Raw genomic sequence first — 25,123 nt, 5'->3', positions numbered from 1 at the left:
TGATTGTTTCTGTCTGCTGTATAATTAATTTTGCTGGGTGTAAACTAATTAAGGTGGTGGGATATAACTGGTTAAATAATCATGTTACAATAGGTTAGGATTGATTTGTTAAATTTCAGTAAAATGATTGGTTAAGGTGTAGCTAAGCAGAACTCAAGTTTTACTATATAGTCAGCAGTCAATCAGGAAGAAATTTTCTTTGCTGTCTCTCAGAATTGGTGAGCATAATAAAAATTAATGGATTGAGGAGAAAAGGCTCTTTATTTATTCAGCACACTGTAGGGGGTGTAGTTTACAGGGGAGTACATGCAATGAAGGGAACACCTTGGTAAGGAACAACACACATAAAGTGTCACATTACTGTGGTTCATTGATTAAACTAGTTTTCAAAGCTCAATGTGTTTTTTTTATTGCCCTGGTGTCTGGCTGCTCAAAATTGGCTGCCAGGTGATCTGCCTCCACCCCCACCCCGCCAGAAACTTTTCTCCCTTTGTTTCACAGATATTATGGAGCACAACACGCACAGCAACAACAATGGGAATATTGCTTTCACTCAGGTCTAACCTAGTAAGCAAACTACACCAGCAGGCTTTTAAATGTTCAAAGGCACAGTCCACCACCATTCTGCACTTTCTCAACCTATGATTGAACCACTCCTTACTGCTGTCCAGGCTGCCTGTGTATGGCTTCATGAGCCATGGGAGCAACGGGTAGGCTGGGTCTCCCAGGATCACAATTGGCATTTCAACATCACCAATGGTTATTTTGCAGTCTGGAAAGAAAGTTCCTACTTGCAGCTTTCTGAACAGACCGGAGTTCCTAAAGATGCAGGCGTCATGCACCTTTCCCGACCATCCCATGTTGATATCGATGAAACAGCCCCTGTTATCCACCAGTGCTTGCAACACCATTGAGAAGTACCCCTTGCAGTTTATGTACTCTTTGGCAACATCGTCTGGTGCCAAGATAGGGATGTGCGTTCTGTCTATCCCCCCACCACAGTTAGGGAACCCCATTGCGGCAAAACCATCCACTATGTCCTGCACGTTTCCTAGAGTCACTATCTTTCTTAGCAGAAGTCTATTCATGGCCCTGGCAACTTGGATCACAGCAGACTCCGCTGTAGATTTACCCACTCCAAATTGATTCCCCACTGACCAGTAGGAGTCTGGTATTGCAAGCTTCCACAGAGCTATCTATTTGGGGACTTATTCCTTCACCCGCTCACTTCCCTGGTCCTTCTCACATGAACAGAGAGCAACAATACACGAAGTCCAAAGGTGCAAACAATTCGATGTTTATTGGGGTGAACTTCCAGCAAGCAATGATTCCAATTTCCTTCCTTAGTGTCCCCCTTCCCAGCTCTGACACCACAGAGCCTTACCTGTGTCCCTGTTCTCATTCCCCACCTTAGCAAAACATGATTCCAATTTCCTCCCCCTTAGCAAAACATGATTCCAGTTCCCCCACCCCCATTCCCTGTTCCCATTCCCCCCTTTCTTCCTGAGTCTTTTCTCCTCAATCCATTAATTTTTATTATGCTCACAAATATTGAGAGACAGCAAAGAAAAGTAAGATAATCTGGGGCTAAGGGGCTGATAACACTTGGGGAGGGGGATGAAACAAGGACAGTTTGCTTACAATTGCACTGCAGTAACAATCAAAGTTGTGGGAATGGGTGCCTTCTGGTCCTTGTACCCTCCCCTGGAGTTGAGTACAAGGGATACCAGACTTCCCCCTGCCCCCGCAGCCTAGGATTTCTGGAAGAGGAGGATGTGAAACTTGGCGACGACAGCAGCAGGTTCAGCAAAGGCTGCAGTGGGCCTCTAGTATCCTGCTGCCTTTCTTGAACCTCAACCAGACACACCAACATATCTGTTTGCTCCCTCATAATCTGCACCATCTTGTCCTGCATGTCACGCTCGTGTTCCCTGCATACTCTCCTGTCCTCACTGTCCTTGTGCAGGCTGTTGGACTGTGCAATCCTGTGCTGAGCTTCATCTTGTCACTCTCTGAGGTGAGCACTAACTCATTGGACATGTCCTCCCGAGTTTTCTTTTTCCACCTTCTAATCTGGGAAAGCCTCTGTCCCGGCGTGGAGGATGCGCCTATGGACAAGGTTTCATCTACAAAGAATGCAAAGCACAAGGGTAGCATTGACAGTGCATACATTGTTTCTGGTGCAAGGTTAATTCTTTTTATAAAAGAAACACCCCTCAATGCACTTCCCTGCAAGCCACAACATAATCACAGCCGCTGGCTACTGCAAGAGTCGGTTTGCTACTCCAGCCATAGTGAGTAAGGCCATGAGGCATTGGCGAGAGGTCTTGTGCTGCAGATTTTGTGAAGACATCCCTGGGCTCAGTGGTTCCAAGCTCAGAAAAGCCCCCTTTCCCATAGCAACCTGGATGGTGCTTGAGGACAGGCACGAGCATAAAGCCCCACAAATAGTTTGATTGTTGGAAAAGCGGAACCGGGTTGGGGTGGAAGGGAGACAAACAGGAAGCATGGTCCGCCACTTTTTTAAATGCTGGCTGCAATACAGGCTGATCCCTTCCAACCACAACCAGGGCACACTTGCGAAATTGTGGCTGTGTGACCCAGAATTCACCAAACAACTTGTTGAATTGTTTGCGGTTTAAGGGCTAGCATTTAAAACTTCCTCCATTTCTCCTAGGTGACCCTATGTGAGATCACTCTCCTGAGGCTTACAGAGGCGGAAAGGGAGCAGATGCTGCAATCATCTGGGTACAGACCTGGTCCTGATGCTGCAATGCCGTGTGCTGCAATGATGCCAGCAGAGTTAATACTGGAGTGGCGTGGGAAAGTGTCCTACCATGGTGGACGAAATAAGGCAGCTCTTCCCAGAAACCTTCTGCAAAGGCTTGCAGAGTTACCTTCCCAGAAACCTTCCTAGAGATCTCAAGGGAGGATTCCCGGGCCACCCCCAGGCACATAAACAGTCTTTTCTAGAGAGCACCCTCTGCGTAGCTGGAGTGGCCGCCAACAACTACTATCCCAATTTTTTAATTCAGATTCAACATTAAAAATAATAGCGGGTAACCCCTCCAGTTTGAATGAAAATGTGGACTCACCAGAGGTACGTTCCCAGGCATCATGCTCTGCCGACAATTGGTCCTGTGAGGGGATGGGCTCCAGAGTTTAAAAAAGTTATTGGCTGTCGGGGAGAATGGATCTTCTGCTTGCTTGCCTCGCATTCTCCTCCTCCCCCTCTTCTTCAACAGTGTCCTCTTCATTGTTGCCCGAAGTCGCCTGGGGCTCCTGGGAGGTATCCACAAAGCGTTTTGGGGTAGTGGTGGGGTTGGCGTCTAGAATCGCATGCATCTCCTCATAGAAATGGCATGTCTGTGGCTCAGAACCAGAGTGACTGTTTGCCTCCTTTGTCTTCTGGTTCGCTTGCCGAAGCTCCTTTATTTTCACACGGCACTGCTGTGTGTCCCTGGTGTAGGCAGCCCTTCTCCCCCATGCCCTGTGCGATTTTGGCATAGATGTCAGCATTTCTTCTGCTGGTTCAGAGCTCTGCCTGCACAGACTCTTCTCCCCACGCAGCAATAAGATCCAGCACCTCCTGTGTGCTCCATGCTCGAGCACGTTTGCGGCCTTGAGCATCCATGGTCAGCTGTGCTGACAAGCTGCTCTCCATGCCAAACAAACAGGAAATGAAAATTCAAAAGTTCCCGGGACTTTAACAGGAGGGCGGCTGTTTCCTGTGTACCTGGCTGAAGTGCAGTGAAGTTTAAAGTGCTCTCCAAAGCGGTCACAATGGAGCACTGTGGGACATCTCCTGAAGGCCAATTCATTCTAATTACACAGCGCAGTGTCTACATGTCCCACAGTCCCACTGAGCCTCTCATGGAGGTGGAGTACGGAAGTCGACTTTACAAGTCCTTTCGGTTGGTGGAAGGGACTCGGTAGTGTAGCCACATACATTATTAACTCGACCTAACGCAGCATATGTCAACCTAACTTTGTAGTGTAGAGCAGGCCTGAGTCTTAGAAGCTGTAACTGCCAAGGGAGACAACTGGAGATCACCCAGGATCTGTGCTGGCCTCATGCCTATTATTGATCCTGTCTGAAGTGACAGTGCATATTTCTATATTAATTATGGCTATCTATTGTTTGTATGCATCTCAGATGTTATTAGAACTATCATTGCCATTCTTATTCACAGTAATATTTTTGATGAACAGCAGCCCAGATATATGTGTGGTGGCTACAGCTGTATGAGTTTCTTTGATAATAAGAGCAGAAGGCATTTTAAAAGATGGGGGAAAAGCAGTCTGGCTAAATTTGCTGGTATTTTTGGTTCATGTTGACTCTACTTTAATATTTTTCATCAGGCCCCTCAAGACCTTTCTCTAGAAATAAACAGGGATTTTAATTTTCTTAAAGTCCTTTTTAATCTATGCTTCATTTTTCTTCCTCAATAACTTATCCTATATAGTTATCAAGGGAGAAATTCAATCCTGTCCAGGGGGCCAACATCATGTTAATGCTATTTTGTGGTTTTAAGTGGGACTTAAATGGTACATAGGCCTTATGGTGGACCTCTGCAGAATAGTGATTTAATCCAATTTTCTTACAATTATTAATGCAGTGGGTTGGGTTGAACAGGTTAACACCTCAACAATATGAAGAATAAAGAACCTTATCTTGGCGCCTTGCGTTTATATATTACAACAGAGTCATTAATTGTGTGGTTGCTTACTACAGGACTTCTCAGATAATAGTGTACCATAATACAATTTTTTCTGCAACCTTAGATGCAGGTGTATCTGAGATCCTAGAATCAACAAATTAAAGATTTCATTGTAATATTGTGGTGTTTGAGAAACAGTTTGTGATCTCATGGTTAAAGATGGTACCAGAATGCACATCAACGAGAACTGACGTAGGATTTGACATTAATTCTCAACATTGACATTTCCTGACTTTTGAGTGGTTCTGACAATTCTGAGGCTCAGCCCCTGAGCATTTCACTTTAATGTTGTATTAACATAGAGCTTTGACACTTAATTTCGCAGGTTTTTGTTAAAGGAAAATAAGAAGGTGAGGGGTTTATATGGAAATGAGCATCAGAGCTTCCACGTAACAACAGACTTAAGCTTCCCAAGAGTTCTGGGCCTGTGGCATTTAGGAATTCTGCAGGAGAGAGATGCAAAGAGCTCCTTTCCTGCAGTGAAGGTAAGCTCCTAAACTCTAGAGGGCTAGGCCTCCCAAGAGTTCAGTTCCTGTGAAGCATCTAAGTACCACAGGTCCAGAGTTTCAGTCCTATGAAATTCCTAAATTGTGTGGGACCACATTTTTGCACCTAAGGTCCTGCAGAATTTAAGAGCGTTACAGGACCGATCCTCACCAAAGCTCTGGCTTTGTTGAACTATTGTGCTTGTGACATTCCGGGGTGCAATCCAGAGCACAGAGTTATTAGTTTTCAAATATCTCACAGGACATACTTTGTACAAAGATTATTACAATAGTGTGTAGGGTGTGAATACAGGGGTGCACTCAGTCACACCTCCCCCCTTACAAAGCTACAGAAGGGTTAGCCACTGGCTGACCCAGAGGCAGCAGGTCAGAACTCTCTTTCCTGGACAGGGTGTCTGCCACCATGCTCTCTTTTCCCTTTATATGCACAATTTCCATATCATATTCCTGGAGTGTTAGACTCCATTGCAGTAATTTGGAATGGGAGCCTTTCGTTTTGTGTAACCAGACCACTGGAGAATGGTCAGTTTAGTCCCCTGAACTTTCGGTTAAAAAGATACAGCTATAACTGCCCACAACATGCCCCACAAATATTTCACAATAAGAAGTATCACCTTGGAAACCTTTCTACTTCGTATTAGAACGACATTGTTACCATTTGAGAGACAAGAATTTACTTGCTGGAGAAAATGAAACTTTTAATTGTATTAATTATTATTATTTCTCCTTTGTTAAACACATGGGCGGTGGGTATAATAGGCTAGGGGAGGCTAAACCTCCCATAACCCAGGCTGTGGCCCCACCCACGCTCCGCCCCAAGGCCCCGCCCTCAGTCCCTCCTCCCCTGAAGCCGGTGGGGGCTCAGCTCAGGCTGGTGTCCTGGAGCTTGGGACTCAGTCAGCAGCCTTGGGTGGCTTGGGCTGGTGCTTGGGCTGGCTGGTGGCCCAGGAGTCAGGCCAGTGCTCAGATCGGCTGGCAGCCCAGGGGTTGGGGCAGCTGGCATAGCTGGGGTGGGCTGGCTGGCGGCCTGGGGTCAGGGAGGCCGGCACGGCTGAGGTGGGCCAGCCAGAGCCCCAGGGCTTGGGGTGGGTAGGGTGGGTGGGCTGCTGCTGGGCCAGCTGGTGCAGGCTGGCTGGTGGCCCCGGGGCAGCTGTGGGTGGGCAGTTCGGTTGGGGCTCCTCCAGCTGCGGGGGGGAGGGAGGCTTAGGGCCTGTGACCTGTCCATGACTTATACTATAAATACCCTGACTAAATCTTGGGGGAGGGGGTCACTGCTGGGGAGATTCCTTTGGGATGGGGTTTGCTGCTCGGGGGGGCAGCAGCACCAGCTGCCAGGGGCTGCCAACAGTGGCTGTTCCCGCCACCCCTGGGACCACTGCTCAGGCAGTTCCCAGGGCCAGCCACACCAGCTGCTGCTTGGGTGGTCCCTGGGGCCAGCTGCCCGAGAAGTGGCCAGTGCAGCTGGCCCCTGGGCCACTCCAGCAGCAGCCGGTGCGTCTGGCTGTGGGGCTGCCCAAGAAGCTGGCTGCAGAGCTGCTCCAGCAATAACCGGTAGGGCTGTCCCTAGGGCCATGTGAGCAGGTGGCCTTGGGGTCAGCCACACTGGCCGCTGTAGAAGTCACGGAGGTCATGGAAAGTCACAGAATCCATGACTTTTGCAACCTCCGTGAAAGACACGGGTCCTATGTATAAGTTATAATAGCAAAAGCACTTTTTTGCCCATAGAAGCTGTGTCTACATTAGGGTTGGGTGCCAGTATAGTGTTACCAGAAAACCTTTTCTATTGAAGACCTGGCCATAGACTCCAAACTTGCAAACACTCACACGTGAATAACTTTACACATGTGAGTAGCCCCTTTGACTTCAATGAAACTACACAAATGCTGAAAATTAAGTTTGTTCGTAAGTGTTTGCAGGATGAGGGCCTAAATATAAAGGGCAAAGAGACAACAAGACACACTCAGAGACTAGGGGAAGTGATCCAATGTGACATTTTTCAAATCTCAATTAATCCTTTTCTTCTACAGTGTTGGAACGTACAGGGCAATTGAGCTGATTTTTAAAAGGGTCTTCAGAGGAGATCCTGGCAATTATAGGTTGGTGAGTCTAATTTCAGTACCCAGCACATTGATAGAAACTACAGTAAAGAACAGAATGATCAGACACACAGATAACGTGTTATGTTGGGGAAGAGTCAACATGGCTTTTGTAAAGAGAAGTGATGCCTCACCCATCTATTAGGATGTTCTGAGAGTGTCAACAAGCATGTGGATAAGGGTGATTCAGTCAATATAGTGTACTTGGCTTTTCAGAAAGCCTTTGACAAGGACCTTCACCAAACGTACAAAATTAAGTAGCAGTTCCATCCCTTGCCAAACGCCATTCCCGCCTCCACCGATCTTTCCTACCCCCCCGTTCCATCCCTTGCCAAACACCATTCCTGTCTGCCACGGAACCTTCCCATCCCCCATTGCACCCCCCACCAAATGCCATTCCTGCCTCCATGGATCCTTCCTACCCCCCCATTCCATCCCCCACCCAATGCCATTCCCGCCTCCACAAATCCTTCCTACCCCCCTGTTCCATCCCCCACCAAACACCATTCCTGTCTGCCACGGAACCTTCCCCCTCCCATGGAACCTTCCCATCCCCCCTCCCCAGGTCCATGGAACCTCCCCCCTCCCATGGAACCTCCCCCTGCCATCCGTCCCCCCTCCCCTGGCCCAATGGAACCTACCCCCTCCCCTGAAACCTTCCCATCCCCCCTCCCCAGGTCCATGGAACCTTCTCCCTCCCATGGAACCTCCCCCTGCCATCCGTCCCCCCTCCCCAGGCCCAATGGAACCTCCCACCTCCCATGGAACCTTCCCCCGTTCCCAGGCCCAATGGAACCTTCCCCGCCCCAGGCTCTCCCCTTCGCATAAAATCCCCCCCCCCCGTCCATAGAACCTTCCCATGCTCCTTCCTTGAGCTTTCCCATCCCCCCCTCGCGGCTGCGCGGAGCCCTCCGGCTTCACGTGCCCCGCGCTCACTCCGGCGCCGCCCTGGGCCCGGCCCAGTCCCTGCGGCAGGCCCCGCCCCTCTCCTCCCTCCGCCCCGCCCCCTTCCCGGGTCTGGGCAGGCCGCTCCCGCCGCCATTTTGGAGCGAGCGAGCGAGCGAGCCTGTGGTGGCCGAGCCCTCAGCCCCGGCGCTCAGTGACCGCGCAGCCCGGCCGGGGAGCGAGTCGCTGCCAGGCCCGGGGACGTGTCCCATGTCCGCGGCCTTGCCGGCCTCTGCAGCCCAGGGAGCAGCGGGAGCGCAGCCTCGGGCCCGCCGCCGCCGGGGAAGGCCGGGCCCGGAACAGGTGAGACCCGCGGCTGGCGCTGCCTCCGGCTCGCTGCGGCCGAGCCCCTGCGGCCGGCTCCCCGAGCCTGCCCCGGAGCGGCCTGAGCGCCCCGACGTGCCCGCCCGTGGCGCCCCGGAGGTGCCTGCCCCCCTGAGCCCTTGGAGCTGTCTGGCCCCCCCAACACCCCTGAGCCCCCCCCAGGTGTCTTTCCCCCCGGGATGTGCCTCCCCTCGTGAGCCTCCCCCGAGCTGTCTGAGCCCCCCCAGTCGAGGTGCCTGTGCCCCTTGGATGTCCCGGCCTTCCTGAGGCTCCCCCCATCCACGGTGTCTGTGTCCCCCCCCCCCCAAGGGGTCTGAGCCATCATGAGCCCTCCCCCACAGTGGCTGTCCCCCTCCCCCCCCAGCTTCTAATGAGAGTCTTGAGCCCCCCCTTCTCCAGGTGTCGGAGTCCGGCCCACAGTGTCTGCCCCTTTTGGATGTACCTGCCGCCCCCAGCTCCCCCGCCCCAGATGTGTCTGAGTCCCCCTCAGATAAGCCTGTGCCTCTGGATGTGCCTGCCTCCCCCTGACATCCCTGAGCCCCTCCCCCTGGGTGCGTCAGCCCCACTGCTTGCCTCCCTGTGACACCCTGAGCTCCGGAGGTGTCTGCTCGTCTGCCCCCCTGCCTGCCCCACCGTGACACTCCTAGGCTCCCCTCAATGTGTATGCCCGAGTCCCCCCCGAATGTCTACCCCGCAGCCTACCTTCCTGCAACACCTGTGACCCCTCCTCCCCCAAATGTGTCTGCCTCCACAGCACACCCCTGATCCTCCCGAGATATGTCAGCCTCCTGACCTACCCCCCTGGGACACACCTGGCCCACCTGGATATGTTACCTCCCCCATGACCCCTCCTACCCCCTGGATCTGTCATCCCGCTGGCCCCCCCCCCCACCTCAGCGCAGTGTCTGCCTCCCACTTGCAACACCACTGACTCTTCCTGGATGTGCCAGGCCCCTGAACTGCTACCCTGTGACACTCGGAGCCCTAGATGTGTCTGCTTGCCAGGTCCCCAGAATCTGACAGTACTTTTCTTCCATGCCTAGCTGAAAGGCACCTACCTTCCCTGAAGGGGTTCCAGTCTGTGGATGCTGGGGAGGCCTAGTGTTTTGAAAGACATCTCTTTCTGCCTCCCCCTTCTCCAGTCCTGAGGATCCTGATCCCCAGCCTCAGCCCCAACAATATGCCTCCTCCTGTGCATTCTTTCTGCCACACCATCCTACTTTTCCCTGGGGCTTTGTAGCTGTATTCGCTGCTCCTTTGATCCTTCACAAGTTTTGCTTATCTCAAGTTCACAGCCTAGATTTCATCTTTCAGAAGAACTTCTCAAGGCAGAGTATCCCCCCCCATATTTGAGGGTGCATAATAAAAGATCTATATTGCTTTACTACATCCTGTAGATTTGTCCCTTTGAACAGAAATCAGTTCTTTAATTACTGAAACTCACTCTTTATCATCAAATCACAATTAACTACATGCTACTAAATTGTTTTTGTTGTTTTTATTTTAAAAATAGCCAGCTGGTTCAGAAACTCGAAGTACTTTTAGTTATGAAATTCCTTTTTTTGGGTCTTATTTTATCAGAAGTTTTGGGTCTTTCTTTATCCTTTTGATATAGGATTTGGGTGAATAATTCTAAGTTTCAGGGTCTCGTTGTGTAAAGAGTTTGTTTAAATTTCAGTTTCTTCTTGTAGTGGAGACATTGAAACTTGCTTTTCTGGGCTTCTGTAAAAGGCGGTGAGGAAGAGTGAGAGAGAGAATATTACAGCGTAGCCTTTTTTGAGTCATTCATAACTGTTGGCTAAACACTGAAACTGGCAGAGGAGATCATGTTGGCAAGGTCATGTGGAGTCCATGGTCAGTTTGATTAGGAGGAGTGAGTGACTTTGAATCTGTATGGCCTAGATTTGAATTAGGGAAGCCATTGGCATTGGTACATATTGTACATGTGAAATAACAGTGATACACTGCTTCTATGATTATATAGAAATCGTGGTGGGAATTGTAGCAAGTCCATTTGTGACTTCAGCCTTGGAACTTTCTTACAGGATTATATTTCTTGACAAATCTAGTGAAAGCATCTTTCTTGATTTGAAGGTCTTGTTTTGTACCAGCTAGAGAAAATTAGGAAGTGAAAAAGGAGAAATTAAGACAAATTTAAAAGGCTGTGAGGTATTTTTCATAATCTTGAAAATATTGTATTCATTTTGTTAATGTAGTAAAAGTTGAAACTGAAGCTTATTTCCTTAGTGAAAACTTTTTCCTCTCAAGAAGGGAGAAAATTTGTGTTGCATATTTAGGCCGCAGTCCTGTGATAAATTATGTGTGTGCTTGAAGTTAAGGATGTGAGTAAACATTTGCAGACCTGGGGTCTTATTAGGGTAGTTTGTCTGAGTTATAGAAAAAAATGGATAAAAATCTCTGATTTTTTGCCAACATTTTTGTTGTGACTCTTGTGATTTAAAAAAAACCCCCAAACTATCACGGCAACTTTGGCTGTCTTAGTGGTGGCAATTGGTGGTGGTGATATAGTAATTTACATAGCAACTGATTGTGATACCATGTCAAATTGACATAAGTTTTGGAATTTGGAAAAGAAGCAGATAAAGATCATGTCTTCATTGAAACATCCCTAATAATAAACATTGGTGCATCAGAATGGCAGAAGATTGGATATGAGCAGAATTGTTTTGAAGTTGACTGTTTTTCCATGTTTCTGGTATGTTGGATTTTTTTCTCGTGACTACTGTACTTTATTGTTGTAGAATATGATGATTCATATTCAAAAGTTAGATAGTTGGTGGGGCTTCTGTTTGGGGACCCAAGACAGTATCTGGCCTGAATCATGGGAAGTCTTATTAGGCATCGAAGAAACTTTTTAGCGAAGGGAGAGCCTGTAACAGAAGGGATTGGCTCCGCTTTAACCAACGGAGAAACAGACTGCTGGCATGGAAAACTTGTAATGTTTTGGGGGAAGTCACTAATAAGTGGGGGAGCCTAATAAGATTTCCCGTGATTCAGGCCAGGATACTGTCTTGGGTCCCCAAACAGAAGCCCCACCAACTATCTAATTTTTGAATATGTATTACTTTAGGAAAGGTTAAGAGCAGCAATCATTACTTGTTTAGGGGCATAGTCTCTTCCCTTTTGTGGTCCCTGTGAGAAGAGAGCAGAAAATACCCTCAGGTCCCCCCAGCTGAGGATTCCTCTGGCAGAGAGACGTCCCAAGTGAATATAGAGCTGGCAAAGACAACTCTTTCCCTGCATCCTGTGGTGCATCGGTTGCATTGGGTGAGGAACTAGCTGGCATGAGTTGTACACTGGCTTTCCCCAGCTCTTGTAAACTGTTCTAACCTGGGCTAAGAGAGGGAATCGCATGGTTCTGTACCTATTCTCTTCCCTTCTGATGGCTGTATGTGGGAGGGGAGCCATCCTTTCTATGGATTGTTCTGTGTTCAGGCATAGCCAGTCGAGTACTACCTTGCTGTTCCTGGGGTGCTCGCAGTCTGGCAGATAAGCAGGCAGTAAACCCAACCAGAACTTCTCACCTTCCCTGGTGATGCAGCAGGTGGTGAGTGGGAGATCTGAGCAGCTTCACCAGGGAATGGAGAGCATCTGCTTAGAGCTCTCCTGGCTCTCACTGTTGTGGCTGCTGGGGAAGCTAAGCTCTTTTACATTCTATCCATAATGACTGGACTGATTCAAACACTTACATTCAAAAATGGCAGGTCACGGCTCAGGGAAAATATTAAAAATTCATAGTTAACTATACATTTTCTTAACACAATTGAAGCCTCAAGAGCCATGGATGGGACACTACTGTATTTATTGGTGTGAGAAGCTTAACAAAAATAGGTGAACTAGAATGTTTGAAAATGGAAGAGGATCTTGATATTATAGGCACTTCTGAAACATGGTAGAATGCCAGCATCCTGGGGGTACTTGTGTATAAATTATATAAGACGGACAGATTGAATCAAAGAGCTGGGAGAGTAGTACTATAAAAGATTCCATAGAATTTTCTAAGATGAAATTTCTGAGTGAAGAGGACTTGGAGGGATACAAATTCCAAGTCATAAGAATACAAATATACTCAGAGTTTCTCTACCAGTCTCTAAATCAGGAATTTGAAAGATTGTACAATGCTGAGAGCTCTCAGAGCGAATACAACTGAATTAATGAGTGACTTCAACTATCTGTATAAACTAGTCAAATGTTGGGACACATTTTAAAAAACAGTTTGTGCATATCTTACCCTTAACAGGGGTCTCCTACTTATTCTGTGGAGAGGGCAGAGTTCTGTATTTGATTATGGTCTGTGGGCTAGGTTACAAATGTAAGACAACATGCTACCCTTCTCTCCGTGGTGAATCTTTCTTTGATATCAGTAGGTTTATACAAAGATCAAGGACAGTGTATGGCCTGTAGGGGATAACTAAACTTCTAGTTATTATTATTATTATTATTATTACTATTTAAATGCCTTGTTTTTTTTCCAATATCACTTAACGGGAAAAGATGCAATCTTTTATGACCACCACTATTTCTAAGCCTCTTGTTTCTCTTTCTTCCTTATTGCCCCTTCCCTGTCTTTGTGTGTCCTCCTTTCTTCCCTCTGCAGTTCCCCCGCCATAGGCTTCTCTCTTCTCTCTTCCATTTGACCTGCTAAAATAATCAGCAATGAAATAGTTGACATAACATGTTGTCATAAGGCTTTAGAATTAACACCTTAGTGAGAGATGGAAGTTGACACACACAGCAATTGTTTCAGGCGTTGTCTGTTTGCAGACTCTGGAAGACATCACTGTATTGGTTACACTCGCTCCACAGTTGAAGATGATCTTTCAAAACCAGGGATAGAACCGAAACTAAAAACAAACAAACCCCCAAACAGATTTTTTTAGAATTTGAGTTTGTCATGCAAACCACATAAATGCATTAAAAGGCCAGATCTGGCCTGCAGGCTGGGAATTTGATACCATTGCCTTAAACGATTGCTCTTTTGAATAGTTAGTTTTACAAACAAGAGAAGCTACTCTAATGTTAGTCCTAAGTAATGCACAAGTTGGTGCAAAAGGTAGCTCTAGTAAAAACATTACATAGCCATGAATAGAGTATAGCTAAGGTCAACATCTGTATGGGAAGGATTATACCAAGAATGAACTGTGCGGGGAGTTGAGAAAAATGAAGAAGCTAGTTTCAAAAGAACCTGAAGTGAAAAATAAGGAAATCAGAATCTTTAGTCTGTGCATGGAGATGGTAGACAGCTGTTGACAACTAACTAGTATTGTCTCACTGGTTCCGTGTGGTCCCCTGTCATTGTTGTACCTATTCTCTCTCATTTTATACTTTAGATTATAAGCTCTTTGTGGCAGGGACCATCTCCATGTTGTTTTGTAGAGGGACTAATACAATGGGCCCTGATCCATAACTGGGGTTCCCAGGTGAACCGCAATACAAATAATAAGTGATAATCTTAGGCAGTCATGAACTCATCCATACCCCTACACAAAAAGAAAACAGGAAGGCAAGAGAAAAGAACATTATGGTTAAGTGGCAAAGTTCAGTAGGTTATTTAAGCCATACAGATAGGGCTTGAAAAATCTACTGGGCTGTGCAAATAGGAAGCTTTTTCAAGCAAGCGCTATTCGATTCTGTGGAAGTTAAGCTTTTATTATGAAACAAAACAAAACTGAGTTTCTAACCTTTATGGTTGCAAACAAACAACCCTTTCAAATATGAACCAAAAGTAACTTGTGCAGTGCTGTCTTAAGTTTGGAGACAGATTGCTTCATACCTCTGCTTCTGCTCCTGTCTTTGCCTGGTTAAAGCAGAGTAAAAATACTGATCAGTCTTGTCAGTTTTCATTGCTTCTGTCAGAACCCTGTGGACAGCAGTGAAATTGACAAGTATTAGGTCAAATTGATTCTGGTTTTGTTTAGCAAAGCCAGGAGTAGCAGCAGCAATAGAGGCAGATACTGGAGCTATTTTCTGAAAGAAGGATTTAAAAAAATGGATGTTGGGGGGTGGGGTTCAGTAGTGGAGATCCTCCTACTCACTCTCACAACGCCCCAGGAGACTGAGGGACGGAACAGCAGTGAAATTTTCAGTGTGTTCCGGCCCTGCCTCCTTTGACTCCTCTGTCTTTGGCGGTCTTATCTGTATTGGCTGAAAAAATACATCTGAAGTAACTATATCCCCAATATGTTCTAATGAAAACAAGTTCAGATCAATATTTTAGCTTCTCTTCAATGGCTTTATCCTTTTTACTTGTTATTTATTGTCTTTAGCTATTGCTCTTCCTCAGACATTTTAGCTGCTATTTGTTCCTTTCTGTTGGTCTCATTTTGGCCAATCTTCCACTTTTTGGAAGGATACCTGTTAGCAGGTTTAAACTTTAGCCAACACCTACTAGCCCAGGAGTTAAGCCTACTAACTATCCATAGTCTGAAAGACCACTTTCCAAAGTCATACTCCATGCAATTTAAAATAGTTATTTGCCAGTTACTGGGAACTTTATGAATATTCTCAATCACCTTTCTGTTTAATAATTTTTAAAAAAGTGACTTTTGCATCTTGACTTGGTTTTGTTATATCTGTTTTCCCTTCTTGTCTTCTCCTTTTTTTTTCTATTTTCCTGTAACAGATCAAGCTGAATCTTTTCCAGAGTTGGTTCTGTGTGTTCCTCTCTTCCTTTGCTCTCTCTCCACCCTTTTACATATCTATCTTTAATTATGCCCTCCACCATTTCCCCATGTTATATTTTCCGTCTCCCTTTTCTTGTACTTCTCCCCTTCAAATCAGTCTCTTTCCCAATGGCTTATTTTTTTAAACAACATATTCCATCTGTCTCACACCTTCATCCAGAGGGCATAGAAATTTCACTAAATACCAATAGCCAGAGAACTAAACTTACTATCCAAAGATTCATATGGAAGATGATTTGGAATCCTAGCTACTAGAAAAGGTAACGATATGGGGAGTCCTGCTAAAATGATGTCCGTGAACTCTGCTCAGTGGCTTCCATCTTTTCACTTCAGTTTCTTGCTAGGTGCTGGATAAATTTGAATGCCTACAAGAAATTGGACAACTGATGAAAGCCATGTTGAGCTTCAGTCAAGAATATCCCATATTTATGTATAACTTTTTTTATATGATTCAGTACAATTAAGTTGTGCACTGCTTACATTGTAAGTTTCCTTGCATATATGTGTGTACAGCATGTTTGGATTCCTGATCCTGACTGAGACCTCTAGGTGGTGGTAAAATTAGGACTGTCAAGCGATGTAAAAAAAAATAATTGTGATTAATCGCACTGTTAAACTGTAATATACCATTTATTTAAATATTTTTGGATGTTTTCTACATTTTCAAATTTATTGATTTCAGTTACAACACAGACTACAAAGTGTGCAGTGCTCACTTTATATTTATTTTTGGTTACAAGTATTTGCAATGTAAAAAAAAAGTGTTTTTCAATTCACCTAATACAAGTACTGTAGTGCAATCTCTTTATCATGAAAGTTGAACGTACAAATGTAGAATTATGTAAAAAAACCAAACCTGCACTCGAAACCAAAACAATGTAAAATTTTAGAGCCTGTAAGTCCACTCAGTCCTACTTCTTATTCAGACAATAGCTCAGACAAACAAGTTTGTTTACATTTGCAGGAAATAATGCTGCCTGCTTCTTGTTAACAATGTCACCTGAAAGTGCATGGCACTTTTGTGGCCGGCATTTCAAGCTATTTACGTGCCAGGTATGCTAAATATTTGTATGCCCTTTCACGCTTCAGCCACCATTCCAGGGGACATGCGTCCATGCTGATGACAGGTTCTGCTCAATAACAATCCAAAGCAGTGCATACCAACGCATGTTCATTTTCATTATCTGAGTCAGATGCCACCAGCAGAAGGTTGATTTTCTTTTTTGGTGGTTCGGGTTCTGTAGTTTCCACATTGTAGTGTTGCTCTTCTACGACTTCTGAAAGCATGCTCCACACCTCGTCCCTCTCAGATTTTGGAAGGCACTTCAGATTCTTAAACCTTGGGTCGAGTGCTGTAGCTATCTTTAGAAATCTCACATTGGTATCATCTTTGTGTTTTGTCAAATCTGAAAGTGTTCTTAAAAGGAACGACGAGCTGGGTCATCATCTGAGACTGCTATAACATGAAATATATGGCAGAATGCTGGTAAAACGTAGCAGGAGACATACAATTCTCTTCCAAGGAATTCAGTCACAAATTCAATTAATGCATTATTTTTTTAATGAGTGTCATCAGCATGGAAGCATGTCCTCTGGAATGGTGGCTGAAGTATGAAGGGGCATACAAATGTTTAGCATACCTGGCACGTAAATACCTTGCAATTCCGGCCACAGAAGTGCCATGCAAATGTCTGTTCTCACTTTCAGGTAACATTGTAAATAAGAAGGTGGCAGCATTATCTCCAATAAATGTAAACAAACTTGTTTGTCTTAGCAATTGTCTGAACAAGAAGTAGGACTGGGTGGACTTGTAGGCTCTGAAGTTTGACATTTTGTTTTTGAGTGCAGTTATGTAACAAAAATCTACATTTGTAAATTGCACTTTCATGACAGAGATTGCACTACAGTTCTTGTATGAGGTGAATTGAAAAAAACTTGTCATTTTTACAGTGTAAATGTTTATAATCTAAAATAATATACACTTTGATTTCAGTGACAACACAGAATACAATATATATGAAAATGAAGATCCCAAATATTTAATAAATTTCAATTGGTATTCTATTGTTTAACAAGAAAAAAGAAAAGGAGTATTTGTGGCACCTTAGAAACTAACCAGTTTATTTGAGCATGAGCTTTCGTGAGCTACAGCTCACTTCATCTATGCATCCGATGAAACCTATTGTTTACTCTGTTACTCTGAAACCTATTGTTTAACAGTGCAATTAAAACTGCTGTTAATCGAGATTAATTTTTTTGAGTTAATCGCTTGAGTTAACTGCGATTAATCGACAGCTCTAGTTAAAATATAAATAAGTAATCTGTGTGACAAAGTTCCTCCTCTGCATTGTGGTGGGTGCTGCTCTTAATGTCGAATTTGCTCGCCTCAGAAGTTCACGGCAGCCCTCAGTTTGACCACTTTCGTGGCTCAAATCTGCCATTCACTCAGTTAGCCTCATCACTGGCCAGTATGGGGAAAAGGAAGAAGAACAATGCCCGCAGTCTCTGCTGATCCACCTAGTGGATTGGGGAACAGGCCAGAGACCTTCCCCGCTGGTGGAACCCACAGTCCAGGTCAACTCCTCCGGTATCAAGTAGGGAGTTGGGGGAATGGAGGGATGGGGGGAACCCGGGCCCGCACTCTACTCCGGGTTCCAGCCCAGGGCCCTGTGGATTGCAGCTGTCTACAGTGGCTCCTGTAACAGCTGTGTGACAGCTATAACTCCCTGGGCTACCTCCATGGCCTCCTCCCAACACCTTCTTTATTCTCACCACAGGACCTTCCTTCTGATGTCTGATAATGCTTGTACTTCTCAGTCTTCCAGTAGTACACCTTCTCACTCTCAGCTTCTTGCACCTCTTGCTCCCAGCTCCTCGCACGCACCACAAACTGAAGTGAGCTCCTTTTTAAATCCAGGTGCCCTGATTAGCCTGCCTTAATTGATTCTAGCAGCTTCATGATTGGCTGCAGGTGTTGTAATCAGCCTGTCTGCCTTAATTGTTTCCAGAAAGTTCCTGATTGTTCTGGAACCTTTCCTGTTACCTTACCCAGGGCAAAGGGACCTACTTAACCTGGGGCTAATATATCTGCCTTCTGTCACTCTCCTGTAGCCATCTGGCCCGACCCTGTCACATCTGTGAAACCTTATCGTCTTATTTTCCCCCTTATCCTCCCTTCCTCTTGCTCTCATGCTGTTTGTGGCAATCACTTATTGAACCTTTATTTCAAATTAGATTGTAAACGTGTTAGGTCAGGATCCATATGTCTTTCTATAAGTTTGTGCAGTGCCTAGCACAGTAGGACCCTGATCCTTAGCCTGATAAGGGCCTATGGGCATTACTATAATACAAATGCCTAATAATAATAGAAGCCCCAACTTTACCCTGCTCTGGCTGCTGGGAGAAAGAGCACTAAATAGTGACAAGTCACCAGGACCAGATGATGCACATCCATGAATTCTGTAGGAACTGAAGTAGCTGAGTTGTTGTTAAAAATATGAGATTACAATAACTCCTCGCTACTTTATGCTAAAAATGCTACTTCAAGTGAAATGATGTTAAGCGAATCCAATTTCCCCATAAGAATTAATGTAAATAGGGGGTTAGGTTCCAGGGAAATGTTTTTCGCAAAGTGGATTAAGTTTAGAAGTGTGGGCAACAAGGGTGATGTTGTGGTGGGAGTCTGCTATAGACCTCTGGACCAGGGGAATGAGGTGGACTAGGCTTTCTTCCGGCAACTAATGGAAGTTACTTGATCGCAGGCCCTGGTTCTCATGGGAGACTTCAATCACCATGATATCTGCTGGGAGAGCAATACAGCAGTGCACAGACAATCCAAGAAGTTTTTGGAAGCATAGGGGACAATTGCCTGGTGCAAGTGCTGGAGGAACATGACTGGGAAAGGAGTCCAGGAGAGCTAGCTGTATTTTAAAGAATCCTTAGTGAGGTTACAGGAACAAACCATCCCGATGTATAGAAAGAATAGTAAATATGGTAGGCGACCAGCTTGGCTTAACAGTGAAATCCTTGCTGATCTTAAACACAAAAAAAGGGCTTACGAGAAGTGGAAGATTGGACGAATGACCAGGGAGGAGTATAAAAATATTTCTCGGGCAAGCGGGAGTGAAATCGGGAAGGCCAAATCACACCTGGAGTTGCAGCTAGCAAGAGATGTTAAGAGTAACAAGAAGGGTTTCTTCAGGTATGTTAGCAGCAAGAAGAAAGTCAAGGAAAGTGTGGGCCACTTACTGAATGGGAGAGGCAACTTAGTGACAGAGGATGTAGAAAAAGCTAATGTACTCAGTGCTTTTTTTGCCTCTGTCTTCACGGACAAGGTCAGCTCCCAGACTACTGCACTGGGCAGCACAGCATGGGGAGGAAGTGACCAGCCCTCTGTGGAGAAAGAAGTGGTTCGGGACTGTTTAGAAAAGCTGGACGAACAAAAGACCATAGGGCCGGATGGGCTGCATCCGAGAGTGCTAAAGGAGTTGGCGGATGTGATTGCAGAGCCATTGGCCATTATCTTTGAAAACTCATGGCGATTGGGAGAAGTCCTGGATGACTGGAAAAAGGCTAATGTAGTGCCCATCTTTAAAAAAGGGAAGGAGGAGGATCCGGGGAACTCCAGGCCAGTCAGCCTCACCTCAGTCCCTGGAAAAATCATGGAGCAGGTCCTCAAGGAATCAATTCTGAAGCATGTAGAGGAGAGGAAAATGATCAGGAACAGTCAGCATGCATTCACCAAGGGCAAGTCATGCCTGATTAATCTAATTGCCTTCTATGATGAGATAATTGGCTCTGTGGATGAGGGGAAAGCAGTGGACGTGTTATTCCTTGACTTTCGCAAAGCTTTTGACAAGGTCTCCCACAGTATTCTTGCCAGCAATTAAAGAAGTATGGGCTGGAGTAATGGACTGTAAAGTGGATAGCAAGCTGGCTAGATCGTCAGGCTCAATGGGTAGTGATCAACGGCTCCATGTCTAGTTGGCAGCCAGTATCAAGCGGAGTGCCCCAAGGATCGGTCCTGGGGCCGGTTTTGTTCAGTGTCTTCATTAATGATCTGGAGGATGGTGTGGATTGCACCCTCAGCAAGTTTGCAGATGACACTAAACTGGGAGGAGTGGTAGATACGCTGGAGGGTAGGGATAGGATACAGAGGGCCCTAGAGAAATTAGAGGATTGGGCCAAAAGAAATCTGATGAGGTTCAACAAGGACAAGTGCAGAGTCCTGCACTTAGGATGGAAGAATCCCATGCACCGCTACAGACTAGCAGGGCTGGTGCAAGGAGGTTTCACGCCCTAAGCGAAACTTCCACCTTGTGCTGCCCCCCAGCGGCAGCTCCCCTCTGCCCCCTCCCTCCCTCCCCTCGGCCCGGGTAGCCCCCGCCGCGGCAGCTCCCTAGCCCAGCTCACCTCTGCTTCACCTCTTCCCTGAACATGCCGCTGTTTCTCCCGCCTACCAAGCTTGTGGCGCCGATCAGCTGTTTGGTGTGCAAGCCTGGGAGGGAGAGAAGCAGAGTGGGGCGGTGCTCAGGGGAGGAGGTGGAGCAAAGGTGAGCTGGGGCGGGAAGCGGTTCCCCTGTGTGCCCCCCCCATTACTTGCTGCAGGCGGCCCTCCCTGTGCCCCCGCCCCAGCTTACCGCCGCCCCCAACCACTTGATGCCCCAGGCGACTGCCTAGTTCGCCTAGTGGTTGCACCGGCCCTGCAGACTAGGGACCGAGTGGCTAGGCAGCAGTTCTGCAGAAAAGGACCTAGGGGTTACAGTGGACGAGAAGCTGGATATGAGTCAACAGTGTGCCCTTGTTGCCAAGAAGGCCAATGGCATTTTGGGATGTATAAGTAGGGGCATTGCCAGCAGATCGAGGGACGTGATCGTTCCCCTCTATTCGACATTGGTGAGGCATCATAGAATCATAGAATATCAGGGTTGGAAGGGACCCCAGAAGGTCATCTAGTCCAACCCCCTGCTCGAAGCAGGACCAATTCCCAGTTAAATCATCCCAGCCAGGGCTTTGTCAAGCCTGACCTTAAAAACCTCTAAGGAAGGAGATTCTACCACCTCCCTAGGTAACGCATTCCAGTGTTTCACCACCCTCTTAGTGAAAAAGTTTTTCCTAATATCCAATCTAAACCTCCCCCATTGCAACTTGAGACCATTACTCCTCGTTCTGTCATCTGCTACCATTGAGAACAGTCTAGAGCCATCCTCTTTGGAACCCCCTTTCAGGACTCATCTGGAGTACTGTGTCCAGTTTTGGGCCCCACACTACAAGAAGGATGTGAAAAAATTGGAAAGCGTGCAGCGGAGGGCAAGAAAAATGATTAGGGGTCTGGAACACATGACTTATGAGGAGAGGCTGAGGGAAGTGGGATTGTTTAGTCTGCGGAAGAGAAGAATGAGAGGGGATTTGATAGCTGCTTTCAACTACCTGAAAGGGGGTTCCAAAGAGGATGGATCTAGACTGTTCTCAGTGGTAGCAGATGACAGAACAAGGAGTAATGTTCTCAAGTTGTGGGGGGGGGGGGGGGAAGGTTTCGGTTAGATATTAGGAAAAACTTTTTCACTAGGAGGGTGGTGAAGCACTGGAATGCGTTACCTAGGGAGGTGGTGGAATCTCCTTCCTTTGAGGTTTTTAAGGTCAGGCTTGACAAAGCGCTGGCTGGGATGATTTAGTTGGGGATTGGTCCTGCTTTGAGCAGGGCGTTGGATTAGGTGATCTCCTGAGGTCTCTTTCAACCCTGATATTCTACGATTTTATGAAGCTTGTCTGAGGTGGTGAAGTCAGAGGGCGGAAGAGTGTGGGATATTTCCCAGGGAATGCCTTCCTGCTAAACGATGAACTAAAACTTGGCCGAGCCCTCAAGGGTTAACACTTTGTTAATATAGCCTCATGCTCCACAAGGCAGTGCAAATGGAGGGTGGGGAGACAGCATGGCAGATAGAGACACACCGTATGTTTGTGAGAGAGAGAAGCGCATTGCCCCTTTAAGTATGCCGACCCCACTCTATGTACACTGCCTTTTTAAAAAAAGAAAAGGAGTACTTGTGACACCTTAGAGACTAACAAATTTATTTGAGCATAAGCTCCTTTTCCTTTTGTGAATACAGACTAACACAGCTACTGCTCTGAAAACTGCCTTTTTAAGTAGATCAGTAAGTTGAGACAGCAGCTGCGGCCAGCAAGCTCCCTCCATCCTGAGCCCTGTCGTATTCTCCCCCGCCCCTCCGGAGATGGGGTAAAAGAGCGGGGTGGAAGGAGACACCCTGACATTAGTCCCCCCCCCCCCGCACAGCAAGGAGGAGGTTCCCAGGAGCAGCTCCAAGGCAGAGGGCAGGAGCAGCACATGGTAGTGTGGGGAGGGACAGCTGAACTACTGGCAGTTGGTAGCCTGTTGGGCAGCTGCTGCACAGGGAACTTAGGGGAATGGGGAGCTGATGGGGGGGCTGCCAATCTGGTTCCAAGCCCCCTGGTTCCAAGCCCCCACCAGCTAGCTCCAACGGGCTTCTCTTTCTGCAAGCGGTGGACAAAGCAGGTGGCTGCCAAACAAGGTTATAAGGGAGCATTGCAAAACTTTAAACAAGGCTGTTCTCTTATGGATCAGCAATGAAACAACATTAACCGGGGGCATCCGATGAAGTGAGCTGCATCTCACGAAAGCTTATGCTCAAATAAATTTGTTAGTCTCTAAGGTGCCACAAGTCCTCCTTTTCTTTAAGTGAGGAGTTCCTGTACTTATTAATGTTAGCTCCTATACCGGAGAATTGGAGGATAGCAACTCTTACATAGGTTTCAGAGTAACAGCCGTGTTAGTCTGTATTCGCAAAAAGAAAAGGAGTACTTGTGGCACCTTAGAGACTAACCAATTTATTTGAGCATAAGCTTTCGTGAGCTACAGCTCACTTCATCGGATGCCCCCGGTTAATGTTGTTTCATTGCTGATGCTCAAATAAATTGGTTAGTCTCTAAGGTGCCACAAGTACTCCTTAACTCTTACATAAAGGCATTAGGTGTGATCCTGGTAGTTACAATCCAGTGAGCCTTGCTATAGGGGAGGGTGAGATGAAATTTATGGAAACAATAATTAAAATAGTTAGAAACATAGCTTGAAAAATTTTCGTGACATCTGCTTGTCCAGAGATTAAATCTGCTAAGGCTGTTGAGGAAACTTGTGGTATCGTGTCCTCAGAATGTGCATATTTGATTTCCATTGGCACATCTGCATTCTCCCCCACCCCCATGTCTCCTTAAGAGATCAATTGTTCCTTTCCAATGTATCATTTTTATTTCCCAATCAATTTTGTCACATTTCATTTCAATCAGTTATCCCTACAAAAAATAAAATTCATCTCCTAATCAATCAGTAGCCTAGGGTGTGGCTGCTGCTGCCACCCTCCCATCCTGGGTGTGTTGGTGGCCCACGGGCTCCCAGCTTCTGCTTCTTGCTTCATTTCTTAAAGTAGTAACATCTCAGAGGTCACTCTACTCCCTTCCCTCCTCTTAAAACAGCAATAGCTGAGCTGCTCTTCTCCTGCCTCCATAGGAGGGGACCACATCTCTTTGATTCCACTTGCCTGGACAAAGCTTCTATTCACTTTTGAGTAAGTGGATTTTTCAAGCACTTCATATAAAACACTTGAAGGAACATAATGTAGGGGTGAATGAGCACAGCATCTGTGCAGGAAGATTATCTCCAATTCATCTGAATCCTTTGAATGTGTCAGTAAAATAGTGAATAAAAGAGAAGCAATTGACGTGTTTGGACTTTAAATAAATGTTTGACAGAGGGCATCACAAGAATTTGTTAAGGTAACTTAGTCATAGGGTGAGAATTTAGTACCGTCATGGATTGGAAATTGGCTACTAGACAGAAAACCGCTTTCAGCATGGCAAAAGGTTATCAGTGGGAAACACTGATCCGTAAAAGCATTAGTGGCATTTCATATATTAATTTATGATCAGGAAAGGGAGTTAATGATTTATTTACATCAATAAAATGAGAGGAACTCATAAGGACCTAATGAAACTAGGTGAATGGGCAGCATAATGGCACAATAATTCAGCGTTGACAAATATAAGGTAATGTATGTAGGAAGGAAAAAAATTACTAATCATGTATGTTATTGGGTTTGAAATTAACTGTAACCAGTTGAAGTGGGAAAAAGATGGGCAGCTTTATGAGTACATGTTCTTTATGTGTGGAAGCAAAAGACAATGTTGAGATGTATAGAGAGAGAGTGGGGTGGAAAATAAGTCTGAAAATAGCAAAGTTGTCATTATATAAATTGGTGGTATGCTCTCACAGTGTTAGGTTCTTCTGTTTCAAAAAGATGTAGTTGAAATAAAAGGGATCCAGAGATGAGTAGTGAAAATTACTTGAAACATAGGAAGATTTGTATGTGAAGAGATACTGAAAAGAGTTGGAGTATTTAGTTTAAAGAGGAGACAAATTAAAGAGGCATGATAGAGGTATATAAAACGTATGTTAGAGAGTTGTAGGTTACATGATTGGTTCCCGTGTACCATCCTTTTTAATAAAGAACAGAGGGACAGCTGATGAAACTGAAAAGGTGACAAATTTAAAACTACCAATGGAACTGCCTTTACGTGGTGTGTAGCTAGTCTGTGGAACTCATTGCCACAATATATCATTTAGGCCAAGAGTTAGTAGGATTCAAAAAAGGATGAGATATTTATAGCAGAACCTCAGAGTTACAAACACCAGAGTTATGAACTGCCCAGTCAACCACATACCTTATTTGGAACGGGAAGTACGCTATCAGGAAGCAGAGCGCGCACATACACACAAGCAAATACAGTATAGCACT

General features: G+C 46.0%; 1 protein-coding gene across 4 annotated transcripts in view; it reads left to right on the top strand.

Annotated features, from left to right (window-relative positions):
- The first annotated feature begins 8,369 nt into the window (after window positions 1-8,369).
- PPP6R2 (protein phosphatase 6 regulatory subunit 2) overlaps window positions 8,370-25,123 on the top strand; it is a 157,507-nt gene continuing 140,753 nt past the window's right edge. For 2 of the 4 annotated variants that reach the window (XM_074942777.1, XM_074942776.1), the window contains exon 1: window positions 8,373-8,571. The gene's annotated coding sequence lies outside the window, so the exon portion shown is untranslated. Of the gene's footprint in view, window positions 8,572-25,123 lie in introns of all 4 variants that reach the window. The other 2 variants (XM_074942780.1, XM_074942778.1) reach the window with 2 other exon arrangements.

The sequence above is a fragment of the Natator depressus genome, chromosome 1, assembly GCF_965152275.1.
Source record: "Natator depressus isolate rNatDep1 chromosome 1, rNatDep2.hap1, whole genome shotgun sequence".
NCBI lineage: Eukaryota > Metazoa > Chordata > Testudines > Cheloniidae > Natator > Natator depressus.
This window is presented reverse-complemented; position numbering and strand designations above follow the sequence as displayed.